The sequence below is a fragment of the Euphorbia lathyris genome, chromosome 3 (genome assembly GCF_963576675.1).
Source record: "Euphorbia lathyris chromosome 3, ddEupLath1.1, whole genome shotgun sequence".
Lineage (NCBI taxonomy): Eukaryota > Viridiplantae > Streptophyta > Magnoliopsida > Malpighiales > Euphorbiaceae > Euphorbia > Euphorbia lathyris.
The window spans coordinates 89,300,292-89,316,402 of record NC_088912.1 but is presented as its reverse complement, the minus strand read 5'-3'; the positions used below and the strand labels follow the sequence as shown (position 1 = coordinate 89,316,402).

General features: G+C 37.0%; 1 non-coding gene across 1 annotated transcript; it reads left to right on the top strand.

Moving 5' to 3' along the window:
* The first annotated feature begins 8,684 nt into the window (after positions 1-8,684).
* Positions 8,685-8,791, top strand: LOC136225094 (small nucleolar RNA R71). Its single transcript, XR_010686832.1, has one exon. It is a non-coding gene; the product is annotated as a small nucleolar RNA R71 (small nucleolar RNA).
* The last annotated feature ends 7,320 nt before the right edge of the window (positions 8,792-16,111 follow it).

Genomic DNA, 16,111 nt, shown 5'->3' with positions numbered 1-16,111 from the left:
TTTAAGCATACGAAATAAAGATAGGAATGGTGCAAATGAAACAGTCAACATAAAATTAAAAATTGAAAATTGTACCAAACATATGAAAATGAAAATTGTACCAAATTATAACAAGATAATAAAATTAAAGAAAACAACCTAAGCTTGAGGTGGGGAATCGGGAGGTGTAGGTGACGTCTCCACATTACGGCGTCGGAAAAAGGAAAGCATCCGATGCCGAGTCGATCGATGTTCACGCCTCAAAAGGTTGAGGTTGTCATTCATCACCATATTGTTTTCAACCAAATCATCAATTCTTAAATTCATTTGACGATTGTTGGAATTGATTTGGTTCAAAATCCTCCGCAAATCTACCCGATCATCCGCCACTTGAGGTGCTTGGGGTTGTGCTTGAGCCGGTGGTTCATCCTCCTCGCCTGCCGCCTCTCCGCCGCCTTCGGTACCTACAAATTGAGAACTTGAAGCGCCACCACCCATAGTGCCACGAAGATGGGAAATTCGGGTAGCATATGAAATAAAGACGGGAGGTCCTTGTGGAAGCAATAAATGAGCTCGCTCAAGAGCCGAGATGTCCAAAAGCGGAACATACCCACGGTAGGTGGACATGTCATAATCGGCCAACTCACCCCGTGCTCCCAACACAATAGCGGTGATAAAATTACAAAGAGGGATTTGAATGGTAGTAGCCCTCGAAGCACGAAACAAATTATCAAATAAAATACCAATGCTATCAATCTGCAAGCCTTTAAGCAAACTATCCAAAACATACAAATCCCGAACCTGAACCTTAGAACTCTCAACACGACCAAACAAGGAGAAACTCAAATACTTATGAAAGAAGAACACACAATTGTCCTTAATCAACTTGCTTGAAGTGTTTTTCGAATTAAAATAGTCTTGGTCCGAAAGAGTTTGCCAAACCGCATCATTATCAAAATCCTTAGGCTTATCATAAAAATCAGAAGTAGGGAAACCAAACATATTGCCCATTGCTTCATAGTCAATGGTGTAAGGCATACCATTATTCCTAAAAGAAATTGAAGTTTTCTTATTGTTCATGGTCAAAGTGACCAAAAATTCCACTACATATTCATTAATACGCGGAAAACGCATATTAACGAATTCTTGCCAACCCAAAGCTTCAATAAAGGCATCAATTCGAGTAGAGAAATTTAATGCTCTTACCGAATGGAAGTCTAAGAAGTGCATATCCACAAATTGGCGGTCGGCTTGAGAAAAATGTTTGAAACGAGCGGCTTCTTCCTCCGAATAGATGTCAAAATAAGCTCCGCATTGAACCCGAAGGCGATTAGCTTCCGTAACAGCGGGCTTGTTACCAACACGCTTAGTTCTAACCATGGTGATGGTGTATTGTGTTTTTAGGGTGTGAGAAGAAGAAGAAGAAGAAGAAGAAGAAGAATTTGAGAGAAAAAGTAAAGCTTGAAGATGAGGTTGGGGTTTTGAATTGGAAGTGATGGAAAGAGAAAAGAGGATAGAAATTGGAGTGAATAAATTGGGAAGAGTAAAAGTAGATTTTTGGGGAAGAGTTTAGAGTAAGGGATTGGGTAAAAATAGAGGTGATGTGAGGTTTGTGTAAGAGGTAGGTTTATATAGGGTTGTATAGGTAGGTGAAATAGGTAGAATAGGAATAGGAATAGGCAAAATTTGGTGGCAAAATCGGATTGAAAAGGGCAATTTATACGCGTGTCGCGACCGCGAATGGCAAAGCCGCGGCCGCGGCACGCGATGTTCAGGCAATTTTCGCCCTGAAATTCTGCCAAAGTTGCTGCTCATACCGAGAATTAATAAATTCTCGGTAGAGAATTGGTAAAAATGGCCTATTTTGGTGCCTTTGGACATGGTTTGTGCAATTTTGTTGAGGAAACGGTTCCTGAACTTAATATTTAGTGTTCCTGCACTTAAAACTTAAATAAATGTCATTAATTCCAAGGAAAACCAAAGGTTGAAACTTAATAAATTGAATTAAAGTATAATAAATTGATTATGAAGAATTAATGAAACTTAAATGTTCATTTATGCACATAAGTTAAGAGAACCATATTAAATGCATAATAAGTGTATGGTAAAACTTATTTAATACATGAATTGGATTGATTAAATGAAAACCTAATGCATTGAAAAAAAAATTGAGTTATAAATAAAATGTAGATATACGTGTGGAAAAATAGAAAACCATATTAGTTCAAGTGAATCCTTTTTATCTTAATTTGAGTAAGAATAATTAGAAATTACTCATATGAAATATGCTAAGTATAGATAATGGATCAGATGGATAAAAATTAAGAATTGAATGAAATAAGATCTTTATTATTTTAACATATGTACATGTAATGAAAACAAACTAATAATTAATACAAAACAAAATATATACAAAAAATAAAATGAAAAACATAAACTATTCTACATATTCATCCCTATCTAACGGGATATTTCTAGCCTTAATACGATCAATTTGAAACTGCACGAAAGTTTCACGTTCCGGTGCAGACAAAAATTGAGGCCCTGCTCGAAAGACACGTTTCACAAGTCCTTCGTGCTCGAGAAATTCATAGTCAATTGTCGGGAAGAATTCATCATCACTCCAGGGGATATCAATAGTACCCTTTGAACCGAGAATTATTCCACAGATTATATTGCCGAACCCAATCTTCTTATCTTTGGATCGAGAAGCGGAGACAAGACCTTCCATCAGAATTTTAGAAGAATCCACTACATTTCCCTGGAATATATCTCCAAGAATATACAAATCTGTGTCACGGACCACACTACTGAATGTGCGCCCGAATAAACTGTGACACAGAAATTTGTGTAAATACAGCATGGAGTTGGAGCGAAAAGAGTGATTATAGGCGAGTTTTGAATTGAATCGCCAGAATCCAGTGAGCATTCTCCAAATGTCCGAGGATGTCATGTCTCGTCCAGGATGACGTTTGATTGTATCCCTCGGGGGAAAACCAAACCAAGCATGCAACTCAGGATAGCCGAAAGTGAAGATTTCGCCTTCTCGATGAAAACTGAGATGTATTCGTCGTTTATTAGTAAAACGCACGGTACAGAAGAATTCGAGTATCCAGTCACCTATTATTGGAAATCGCATTTGGGCGAATTTTTTCCACCCTAGGCGCTCCATATAGCGGCTCATGTCATCAGAAATGCCTAATTGGCTATTAAGAAATTCATCCATATACAACATTCCGGTGAAGAATTTGTAACGGTGATTCCAATAACGCCTACCTTCATCGTGACTGAAGATAGGAAAAGGCGCCCCATATCGCTTGGATAAGTCTGGGCGTTTGTTGATTGAGGCAGTATTGTGCCTAGATGGTTTGTTCTTGGTAGGTATGGTGCAAAGTTTGTGTTACTTTAGTAAAGAACGGTGTTTGCGAAGAAAATCAGAGTTCTGACAAAGATGAAAAAGAATTGTAACAAAACTTGAATCCTCTAGGATTAATTTATAAGAGTTTAAATGAAAAGAGGTATTGTTTTATTATGAAAAGGTATAAATTGCACCTTTCGGAAATGAAGAAACTTAATGTTTCGTTTGCTAAGAGGTTCGTCGAAAGGGTTAGAGTGTTGCAGACCTGATAGTGCAGGAAACACGCGTGTCGCGACCGCGAATGGCAAAGCCGTGGTCGCGACACGCTGATTTCCTTGCGGAAATCAGGCGTCTAAGCTACCTCCCGATTCACGGTAGAGAATTTAAAATTCTCGGTATGAACAGAGAAATCCTAACCTATTTGGACTGTTCTAAAAAAAGAGGATTCTCGGCAGGGAATTCTAAATTCGCGGCAGAGAATTGCCTGAAACATCAAATTCATCGTAATTTCCTAAAAATTAAATCTAAAATCATGAAATAGAAATATTTTATTCATTTAAATCATAATATAAAGTCATCTAATCATAAAAATGGCATTTTGGAAAAAATAAAATAAAATAAAATATAACAAAATAAAATAAAATAAATGAACAAAAAAAATATAAAAAAAATAAAACAAAATAAACTGTGTAAGAAAAACTGAGTAATTTATACGTCAGACAATCTTGTTACGAACTCAATTCCTAGTTGGGAAATATTTTCGTAATAGATTTTACATCGATTACCATTAACTTTGAATCGAACTCCGGTAGGACCTTCCAGTTCTAAAGAACCATAATCGAATGTTTTGACGACTAAATATGGTCCTATCCATCTGGATTTAAGTTTTCCTGGAAATAAACGAAGTCGTGAATTAAATAACAGCACTTTATCCCCAACATTAAAGTGTTTAACTTTAATTTTGGCATCGTGCCATTTTTTCACTTTTTCTTTATAAATCTTTGCATTTTCGTAAGATAGATGACGTAACTCATCTAACTCATTCAAATTGAGCAAACGTTTCTTACCTGCTTGTCGTAAATCAAAGTTTAGTTCTCTAATAGCTCAATAGGCTTTGTGTTCTAATTCGACTGGCAAATGACATGCCTTCCCATACACTAAGCGGTATGGAGTCATTCCTATTGGTGTTTTAAATGCAGTACGGTATGCCCATAGCGCATTATTGAGTTTAGAAGACCAATCTTTTCTAGAAGATGAAACTATTTTTTCGAGAATCCATTTGAGTTCTCTATTTGATATCTCCGCCTGACCATTTGACTGAGGATGGTACGGCGTTGATACGCGGTGGCGTACTCCATATTTTTTCATAAGCGTTTCAAAACTCTTGTTTATAAAATGAGTACCGCCATCACTAACGATAACTTTTGGACAACCAAATCTACAGAATATATCGTCAAGAAAATTAACGACAACTTTAGAATCGTTCATCGGGGTTGCAATTGCTTCAACCCACTTCGAAACATAATCGACGGCAACTAATATGTAAGTTTTACCATTGGAAGGGGGAAAAGGTCCCATGAAATCTATTCCCCACATATCGAAGACTTCAACTTCTAATATGGTTGTGAGGGGCATCTCATCTTTCCTTCCTAGATTTCCTGTTCTTTGGCACTTATCACAACGAGTAATAAATGAACGGACGTCCTAAAACATCGTAGGCCAAAAGAAACCGCTTTCAAATATTCTAGCAGCTGTCTTGTTAACTCCATTATGTCCTCCATAAGAACTGGAATGGCATTCCGACAATATGGATTCGTATTCATTTTCACCAACGCATCTCCTAATTATCCCGTCACCACAAGTCTTGAACAAAAAGGGATCTTCCCAAAAATATTGTTTAATATCGAAGAAAAATTTCTTCTTTTGTTGGAAATCTAATCCTTCCTGAACAATATTGGCTGCAAGATAATTAGCAATATCTGCATACCATGGGTGACATGACACTTTTTATTTGATAGAGGTGTTCATCAGGGAAATCATCTCGTATACCGGTAGTTTCACCTATAGGACCGTTTTCATCTTCAAGTCTCGATAGATGATCGGCGACAAGGTTTTCAACTCCCTTTTTGTCTTTTATTTCTATATCAAATTCTTGCAATAATAAAACCCATCTAATTAGACGTGGTTTTGCATCCTTCTTAGCAAATAAATATCTTAATGCTGCATGATCAGTATAAATAATAACTTTTGAACCTAATAAATATGACCTAAACTTGTCACATGCAAAAACTACGGCTAACATTTCTTTCTCAGTTGTGGTGTAGTTTAATTGTGCACCAGACAGTGTGTGACTTGCATAATAAATGACATGAAGTTTCTTATCTTTCCTTTGACCTAAAACACATCTGACAGCTAAATCACTTGCATCACACATAATTTCAAATGGTAGATCCCAATCGGGTTTAGCAATAACAGGTGCACTGACTAAAGCTGTTTTCAATGTTTCGAACGCTTTAACGCATTCTTCATTAAAATCAAAGGTTGAATCTTTCATGAGTAAATTAGTAAGTGGTTTGGAAATTACAGAAATTTTTTTAATAAATCTTCTGTAAAAACCAGCATGTCCTAAGAATGATCTTACTCCCTTAACAGTAGTTGGAGGGGGTAATTTCTCTATTACTGAGGTTTTTGCTCTATCTACTTCTAATCCTTTTTCAGATATTTTGTGACCTAAAACAATTCCTTCGTCAACCATGAAATGACATTTTTTCCAGTTTAATACCAAATTTGTTTCTTCACACCTAGACAAAACTTTATCTAAATTTTCTAGGCACGAATCAAAAGAATCTCCATAAACTGAAAAATCGTCCATAAAAACTTCCATGATATCTTCAATGAAATCATTAAAAATTGCAGTCATACAACGTTGAAATGTTGCAGGTGCGTTACATAGACCAAAGGACATTCTTCTATATGCAAATGTTCCGTAAGGACATGTGAAGGTTGTTTTATCTTGGTCATCCGGGTAAATGTATATTTGAAAGAATCTGGAATAACCATCAAGAAAACAGTAGAAAGCATGACCAGCTATCCTTTCGATCATTTGATCAATGAAAGGAAGAGGAAAATGATCTTTCCTAGTTGCTTTATTTAAATTTCTATAATCTATATACAAATCCTCCAACCAGTGGTGGTTCGCGTAGGTATTAATTCACCTTCTTCATTCCTTACAACTGTTATGCCTCCCTTTTTAGGTACACAATGGATTGGACTAACCCATTCACTATCCGAGATAGGGTAGATGATTCCATTGTCCAGAAGTTTAGTAATTTCATTTTTTACTACTTTCATGTTCGGATTTAGGCGTCTTTGCCTATCCGCTTTAGGTGGCTTATCTTCTTCTAAATGAATTCTATGCATTACAATACTTGGATTAATACCTTTTAAGTCTGAAATTTGCCAACCCATACTTCATATCCTATTTCTAACAACTTCTTTCAATTTCTCTTCTTGGACTTGTGTTAATTTGTTAGAGATAATAATAGGTAGAGAATCGCCTTCGCCTAAGAAAGCGTACCTCAAATGACTTGGTAATTCTTTAAGTTCTAATTTAGGTGGAACTACAATTGAAGGCGGAACTGGTCCATCTTCTCGAATCAAAGGTTCTGGGTCCTTATCTTCTAGTTCCTCACTCATTATAGGTTCTATTATTTCTTCTTTTTGAACAATGTCATTTACACATTCTTCAATTAAATCAAGTTTCATACAAGCGAAATCTTCCATAGGATATTTCATCGCTTGGTTCATATCAAACTCAATCTTATCATCTCCTATTCGTAAAACTACTTTCCCTTCCGACACATCAACTAGAGCACGTCCCGTGTTCATGAACGGTCTACCAAAGATTAGCGGACAATTTACATCATAAGCAAAATCTAAAATAACGAAATCGGTAGGAAAAATAAATTTGTCAACTTTAACTAAAACATCCTCAATTATACCGTATGGTCTTTTAGTGGTTTGATCCGCTAATTGTAAAACCATATTGGTACGTTTGATGTCTTCTTCTAAGCCTAACTTATTAAAAATAGATAATGGCATCAAGTTAATGCTTGCTCCTAAATCACAAAGACAACTTGGGAATTCTATATCGCCCAATTTACATGGAATGGTAAAACATCCGGGATCTTTGAGTTTTGTGGGCAAATTGCTTGACACAATCGAACTGCAATCTTCAGTTAGCGAAATGGATGAAATTCCTTCCCAACTGATTTTCTTTGAAATTAAATCTTTGAGGAATTTACCATAATTGGAAATTTGCGTAATTGCATCCATAAACGTCAAATTAATATGCAAATTTTTAAGTTTGTCTAAAAATGTTAAAAGTTGTTTATCATAGTCCTTGTTGCGGACTTTGTGTGGAATAGGTGGTTTGGGTACAAAAGTTTTTGTACTAGAGTCAATTGGTGCATCTTTTTGTTTTAATGTATCCTCTTTGGGTTTCGATAAATCAGTTCCAGGTAAAGTCGAATTTCCGGGCATTTTCGGGCCTAAGTAGTTTTTCCCTAAACGAAGAGTGATAGCCTTAACATGCTCTTTCGGATTTTCTTCCGTATGGCTTGGAAGACTTCCCTCTTTGTGGGATGGAATTGATTTAGCGAGTTGTCCAATTTGAATCTCCAAATTATGGATGCTAGATGATTGGTTTTTAATAAGCTGGTCGAATTTATTCTCGATCCGTTTAAAACCATCGTCGTGATTACTTATTTTTCCGCTCATAGCATCAATGAATTTGTCGATTTTAAAAGATAAAGTGCTAATCGTGTCTCTGGATTGATTTTGATAATTGGTAGTACGATTTTGATTAGCATTAGCATTATTATTATCCCTCCAGTTAAAGTTAGGATGATTTCTCCATCCAGGATTATATGTATTGGAATAAGGGTTATTATTTTGGTTTTGCCCTTGGACAAAATTTACCTGTTCAATTTCACTCATACCTTCGTAATCCACATCTGTTTGGATTGGCTTACCATTAGAATCACACGGTGCCATAAACCTATCAATTTTGTGCGATAAGGCAGAAATTTGGGCTTGCAACATCGCTACTGGATCAAGATTCACTATACCTTTAACTGATGAAGTAGTTGAGGATGATGGTTTTGCTGATGGTACGTGTCCACGTTCTGCGGGCCACATACAGCTGTTGATTGCCATTTCCTCCAAAAGTTCTCTTGCTTGGGCAGATGTTTTCTTCATGAATAACCCTCCAGAAATAGCGTCCAATGAACCTCTAGTTGTAGGATTTAGTCCATTATAAAATGTTTGCATTAAAAGTTCAGCGGGCAATTGGTGGTGTGGGCATAAACGTTGAAGTTCTTTAAAACGTTCCCAAGTCTCATAAAGAGTTTCACTATTATTTTGAGAAAAAGATGTTAACTCTTTAATGACTCTTGCGGTTTTTGCTAAAGGAAATTTTTTTGATAAAAATGCTTGGGCTAATTGCTCCCAAGTCTCAATTGATGCGGCTGGCATAGAAGTTAACCATTCTTTGGCTCGATCCTTCAAAGTAAAAGGAAAAAGGCGAAGTTTGATTGCTTCTGCAGTTACATCAGTAATTTTAAAAGTGTCACAAATTTCTAAGAAATTTGTCAAATGGGTATTAGGATTTTCGTTAGGTAACCCGTAAAACGTTACATTATTTTGCAATATATTAAGCAACGCAGGCTTAATTTCAAATTGGTTTGCATTAATTTGGGGTCTAACTATACTGTTTGTTACACCGGCCACTCCTGGCCTAGCGTAATCCATAAGTGTGGCCATAACTTCTGGCTCGGTAATTTTAGTTTTTATTGGGGTTTTGTTTTTCTTTTTCTTTTCTTTCTTATTCTTTTTAAGGGTTCTTTCAATTTCTGGGTCAATAGGATCTGGTGACGTGCCCGAACTTCGAGAACTGCGCATGAACTTGAAATTTCGCACGAACCGAAACTACCTACAAAACAGAATTTGAAAAATAAATATGTTAATAATTAAAAATAAATAAAATGTAAAAGTTTGAATAAGTATGAATAAACCTAGATTCGTAATAAAACACGAAAAATTTAAAATTTTGTCAAATTTTTTTGGCATTCCCCGGCAACGGCGCCAAAAACTTGTTGAGCGATTTCCGCAAGTGCACGGTATACGCTTGTAGTAATAAAAGATATCGATCCCACAGGGAACGTTTTTTAACAAAACTTATTCTGAATCGGTTAAATTTACTTTTAGGTTTATAATATGGAAAAATCGTTTAATCGGTTTAGGTTTTGAAATTGCTAGAATAAGAATTAGATTAGAGTATGAAGATGTTAGAAAATATCTGATTTAAGAATGAATTTGAAAAACAGGAACGTTTTAGTACTTTAGAAAAGTAAACAAGTATATTTGTTTGCAGAGTAAATTACAGCAATGGTACCTGAATTATAACTCAACTCACACTTTGGTACCTAGATTACATTTCGTCCCAAAAATATACCTGAAATATGATTGACCGGACATTTAAATAATTGCGACCGGAAATGACCAGTCAACACAGGTTTGACCAATGTAACATTTAAAAATGAGACCCATTTGACTCTCTCTCTTCCTATCTCTCTATTTCTGTTTCGCTCTCTTCGATAATGGCTTCTCTTTCTGTTTCTCTATCTTTTTATATCTCTCTTCCTATCTCTCTCTCTCTTCGATAATGGCATCTCTTTTTGTTTCTCTCTCTAATAGAGTGAGAAGAAGATGATTGGCACTTCATTGGCGATGCTCCAGCAAGTTTGCTCCATCCCCTTTCACCTGTCATTCGACGGTTGCCGTTTTATCCTCACGTAACCTCTCTACTCTCTACCTCTTTCTCCGCGTCTTGCTCTCTAAGCCTAGTAGATTGCTTCTTGATGGCCTCCATAGCCAAAAAGCAAAGCAATCCCCTTGTACAATAATTTAGCTATATGTTAAAAATTGAAAATTGGAAACAAGAAACGTCCAATTTTGCAGAGAAATTTCACATACCCTGACCCTGAGGCTGAATTAACAGATGATGAGGAAATGGAAAGGGAAATACTGGTTGTTGGGTTTTGTTTTTTTTTTGGTTAAGAGGATAGAAGATAGAATGTAAAAAGCAAGAGAGAATGGTGTATAATGTAGAGATGTGTGTTCTGGAAAATTTCATTCCCAACCCAAAATTTGATTCGCAAACCAAAATTTCATTCACAAAATCAAGATAGAAAATGGGCTAGTCCGTTGAAAGGGTTTATGAGAGAAAATGAGTATTCACAGAGTTTGCATTTCAATTCTTTAAGAATGGAGGATGGAAAATTTAACCATGGAAGAAACTAATTGACATCCATTTTTAGAGAGAGAAAGGAAAGGGGGAGAGAGAAACAAAGGAAAAGAAGAATTATTGCTCATATTCTTTAATGGAAATAAGAACCAAGAGAGAGAATGGAAGAGATAGATAAAAAAAAATTAAAAAAAAGTTAAAATTTTAATTAAAATTGGTCAAAATTCGAGTTGACTGGTTAGTGACTGGCTAAGCGTATTAAATTGTCCGGTCATCGTTACTTCAGATATATTTTTGGGACGAAATGTAATCTAGGTACCAAAGTGTGAGCTGAGGTATAGTCCAGGTACTATTGGTATAATTTACTCTTTGTTTGCATTAAGCAAAGAAAACAACTTTAAACTTTGTACGAATTATAAAGATGAAATAAATTACGGAACCTCTAATTAATAGGCTTTGAACGCGACAAAACCCTTATCCGGGATAATTGCCCTTAACCAAATTAAAACTCTACCGAGACAATAATTTGCCTAAGTGTTCAACAAAGTTTCTTTGTAAAGATTTTGAATTAAACTACGTTTTAATGAAAACACCAGCAGTCACTTTAGTGGATTGGTTACCATAAGTGCTGCATAAAAATCTATTGAATAGAACAGACTTTATTAGATGAAATATAAATTGATACAAGTTTACAGAGAACATGGAGCATTGAATTCTTCGACGGCGTACAAGTGAACGGGTTGTCAATCCTTTCCTTGGGTTTCGTTAGAGTTTGTCAGGCTCAGGGGCGAATCCTCTACTCAATCTTCTCGTTGAATCTTCGTAATAGAGACTGGGTCGGTCCACTACCAAAATGTAAACTAAACTGGAACAATGTCTAAACGCTACTGAATTTGTTATTATTTTGTAAACAATGTGTGTACATCATATTGCTTTTGAACAGAATCGAAATCTAACTTCTGAATCACTTGATTCGGAATTTCTGCATAAATTCTACACTAATCTCTTTCTTCTACACGTATAACACACTATATTTCAACTCTCCATCAACTCTTTATTTATAGATGTTGAAGAGTCTTGATTGAAGTGTCGTGTCCGTTGTGAAGGATCGTGTCCGCTGCGAAAGGACGTCTTTATCCACCCGAACGATCGCGTTTCGTCGAAAATGAAAGTGTGTAACTAGGCCTCTAAAATCTCCTGCTCGTACCGAGAATATTAAATTCTCTACCGAGAATGGGGGAGCATCAATTGTACTTCAGACGAAGGGAAGGAGAGGCTGAAGGACGCGTGTTGCGACCGTGAATAGTGGGGGCCGCGGTCGCGGCACGCAGCCTTTTTCACTTCTTCGCTCTCGTTCGTGTCCTCGACTTGACGTTATTAATTTTCGTCGTCTTCGACTCCTTTTGTAGGGCTTTTCTTCTATTTTTGAGCTCTTTTTACTCCTATTTGGATTTTACCAAATATTTATGTACCTTGCATGAAAGAAACATATTCGAGAGTAAAAGCTTTCTAAATGGTTATAAATATCATAAATTCGTAGCAATATTGATGTAATTATTGATGATATTTTAGGTATATTTTGGGCTTAACACTAACGCTAATCAAGTCATCCTTAACTAGGGGCTTTAATTCACTCTTTTCTGATCTACAAATGGCATGTAGATCTTCTAAACAAGCTAAATAAAGCAATCATGAATTTTCTCTAGACGGGTAATAGAGAGAGTCGGAAATTGGTAACTGTGGGCTGGTCAGTCTGTTGCAGGAACATCGAAAGTGGAGGACTTGGTTTGAAAAATTACAAATCTTTCAATATCTCCCTACTAGGAAAATTGTGTTGAGAATTACTGCAAGGAAATTCTTTCGTCCTCAACCTATTACGACATCGGTTTATGGCTGCCTGGGGCCTGCCCAGATTGCACATTGTGAACTCTTCTATTTGGGTTTCGTGCAAATCGACATATTCCAGGATCAGGCAACAATGCACATGGGGGATTGGGCGAACTTCGAATCTCAATTTTTGGACTGATTCCTGGATCTCTCCTACCGTGGTAGATAAAATTGGTTTATCACCCCACCAGAAGACCAGGCTTTATTACTATGTGGAGAATTTTTTGACAGGAGACTCATGGTATAATTTTAATCTCTTGCCTGCTGAGGTTCAGGCCAACATTCTGCAGTTGAAGCGAGGACTGGATAACACTGACATCTGTGTATGGACACCACCTGATAAGGGGCAGCTAACTGTTAAGTTATTCTATGAATCCCCAACGCGTAATACAACGGTTGTGGCCTGGGGAAAGTTTATCTGGAGCAATGTCATTCCTCCCAGCCATACCATTACATGTTGGAAGATTCTTAACATTAGAATTGCAACTCATGACATCCTCCAAGTTAAAGGAATCTCATTAGCCTCTCGATGTGTGCTCTGTAAGTGTAATGCTAAATCTATTGATCATCTTTTCATTTTTGTGTAGTGGAAGCTAAATTATGGGAGGAAATCGGGATCCGCTTCGGATCAATGATTAATCCAATTGCGTTGTTCGAAGCTTTTTTCTCCAGTTTGCAACATTGTCGCCTCCCGCAACATTCGTCTAAGTTATGGAAGGCTGCGATCATTACCATCCCATGGCTTATTTGGCAGACCAGAAACGGTGCAATATTTGATGAAGATCTCATTTCAATCCAAAACATTCTATCCAAATTTTGGACATTTACTCGTGAAATTGCTCCTACGGGTACTCGAGTTTCGCTTTGCAGATAGATTGCTCGAGACAAACCTCCTCCGGCACCTGGCGATGTCATTCTGGTTCGCTAGCTAAGGCCCCTGGCTGGTTGGATCAAAGTCAACACGGATGGTGCAACTGCTGGTTCGCCTGGTTGCGGAGGTGTTTTCCGCAATTACAGAGGCTTCGCTCGAGGTTGCTTCGCTTTCCCAATTGGCACCAACTATGCGCATATTGCTGAATTTCAGGCCATAATTTTTGCTATTGAAATGGCATAGGAGAAAGGATGGCATAACTTATGGGTTGAATCAGACTCATCTATGGTTGTCTATATGTTATGTCAATGTTTGACCGCGGTGCCATGACAGTCCGCAAAGCTTGGCTGAACTGTTTGCGGCTCTGCTCACAAATGCACGTCATAATCATGCATATCTATAGGGAGGGCAACCAGGCAGCCGACGCCTTAGCCCGATTTGGTGGTGCTGCTGCTGATCTTAGATGGTGGCCAACTGCCCCTGCTTTCTGTCAAGGATTTATTTTTGATGATCTTTGTAATGTAGCGAATTTACATTCTTTTTAATTCTTTCTCGGTATAGATTCTTCATTTTTGATAATAAAGAGGGTTGGTCGGAACAAGGGTAAGGGGTGCCAGCTTAGCTGGGATGTCTTGCTCTTGCTCTTGATCGCGTCCCAGCTTCCATTCAAAAAAAAAATTATTATGAAATTAGTATCTCGAACATTCCAAACATTAATTATGTCTAAGACATTTAATGTGGTATTAAAACATTTATAAAAGTATGTTAAAATGCTAATAACTGAGTCTGTTACATATAAGTTTATCACAAATGTTTTTACCAAACTGTTTAAAATATCTACTCTTTTATTAATATAACTGTAAATAACTAAAACGATATACACAACTACTTCATTGACGAATTTGCTCGGAATGTTTGATTTGACAGTTAAATAATAGTCAAATAAGTTTTTTCAAATTTTTAGTAACACCAAGCTAAAATTGATCCTACTTGAAAACATTAGGATTAAATTTATACAATTTCGTACATTAAAAATTTGCACCTCCCTTAAAATGTTAGGGTGAAATTTAGCCATTATCCCATATTTATATTTAATTTTTGTTATAATTGTTCGTTGATTTAGTGTTTGTAATTTAAAATAAAAATTCAAATTGTTTAACTACATATCATTGGACAACTTATTTATAGGGTAAATTACACCCTCAACTATACCAATTTTTATATTATGGTCAATGAACTTCAATTCTTCATAGTATTGCCACTTAACTTTACACTTTTTAATACCGGTAGCAACTGTGACCGTTGACCAACATTTTTTTACTGTTGATCTCTTTTCACCTATTCTCTTTTTTCACCTATTCTCTCTCCTTACCTCCTTCTAAATCCTAAAATACTCATTTTATCCTTTTCCTCCATGTCTATTTTACCGTTCTCTCTAAAACCATTCTCTCTCTGTATAACTCTTCCTTTCTGTTGGATCAAATAAATAAACTTTCAAATGTAACAGAGGAAGAGTATAATTGCTGGAAGAAATTCTCTTACATTACTATTTGTATTGATATGTATTTATAGATTACAAATATGACTCTTTGATGCTGACATCTTTTCAACAAATTCCAAGTCCAGGTTAGGGAAGTAGCAAGGTAACGAATTTCGTCAGGTATGTGGGGAAAGTGATTCAGAAGAAGAGGAAGACACACTTAAAGTTCTAATATATCTTTTTCTTTTAAGTGTATCTACCTGGGCGGATCTCTTAGACGGATCTCCTTTAACGGATCTCCTTTGATGGATCTCTTCGGCGGATCTCCTTTGAAGGATCTCTTCGATGGATCTCTCCGATGGATCTATGTTGACGGATCTCTCTGATGGATCTCCTTCGACGGATCCCTTTGATGGAACTCTTCGATGAATCTCCTTTGACGGATCTCCCTCGACGGATCTCATCCACGGATCTCTTCGACGAATCTCCTTCGACGGATCTCTTCGATGGATCTCTTCGGCGGATCTCCTTTGAAGGATCTCTTCGATGGATCTCTTCGACGGATCTCTTCGACGGATCTCCTTTGATGGATCTCTCCGATGGATCTCCTTTGACGGATCTCCTTTAATGGATCTCGTCGGCGGATCTCCTTTGAAGGATCTCTTCGATGGATCTCTTCGACGGATCAACTCGACGGATCTCTTCGATGGATCTACTCAACATATCTACTTCGACGTATCTCCTTTAAGCATCTACCTGGGCTGATCTACTTCGAAGTATCTACGTTGATGTATCTCCTTCTGGTATCTACTTGGACGGATCTACTTCGAAGTGTCTACGTTGATGAATCTCCTTCAGGTATCTACTTGGGTGGATCTACTTCGATGTGCCTACGTTGATGTATCTCCTTCAGGTATCTACTTAGACGGATCTACCTCGATGTGTCTACGTTGATGTATCTCCTTCAGGTATCTACTTGGGCGGATCTACTTCGATGTGTCTACGTTGATGTATCTCCTTCAGGTATCTAGTTGAGCGGACCTACTTCGACATATCTACATTGGCGTATCTACTCATCGACGTATCTACTTCCAGTATCTACCTGAGTGGATCTACCTTGGCATATCTATTCATTGTATTTCTGTCGATGTATATCTACTTCGACGGATCTACCTATTGTATCTACTTCGACCCAGATTGGCGGATCTCACTCTACATTGAATCCTGGCA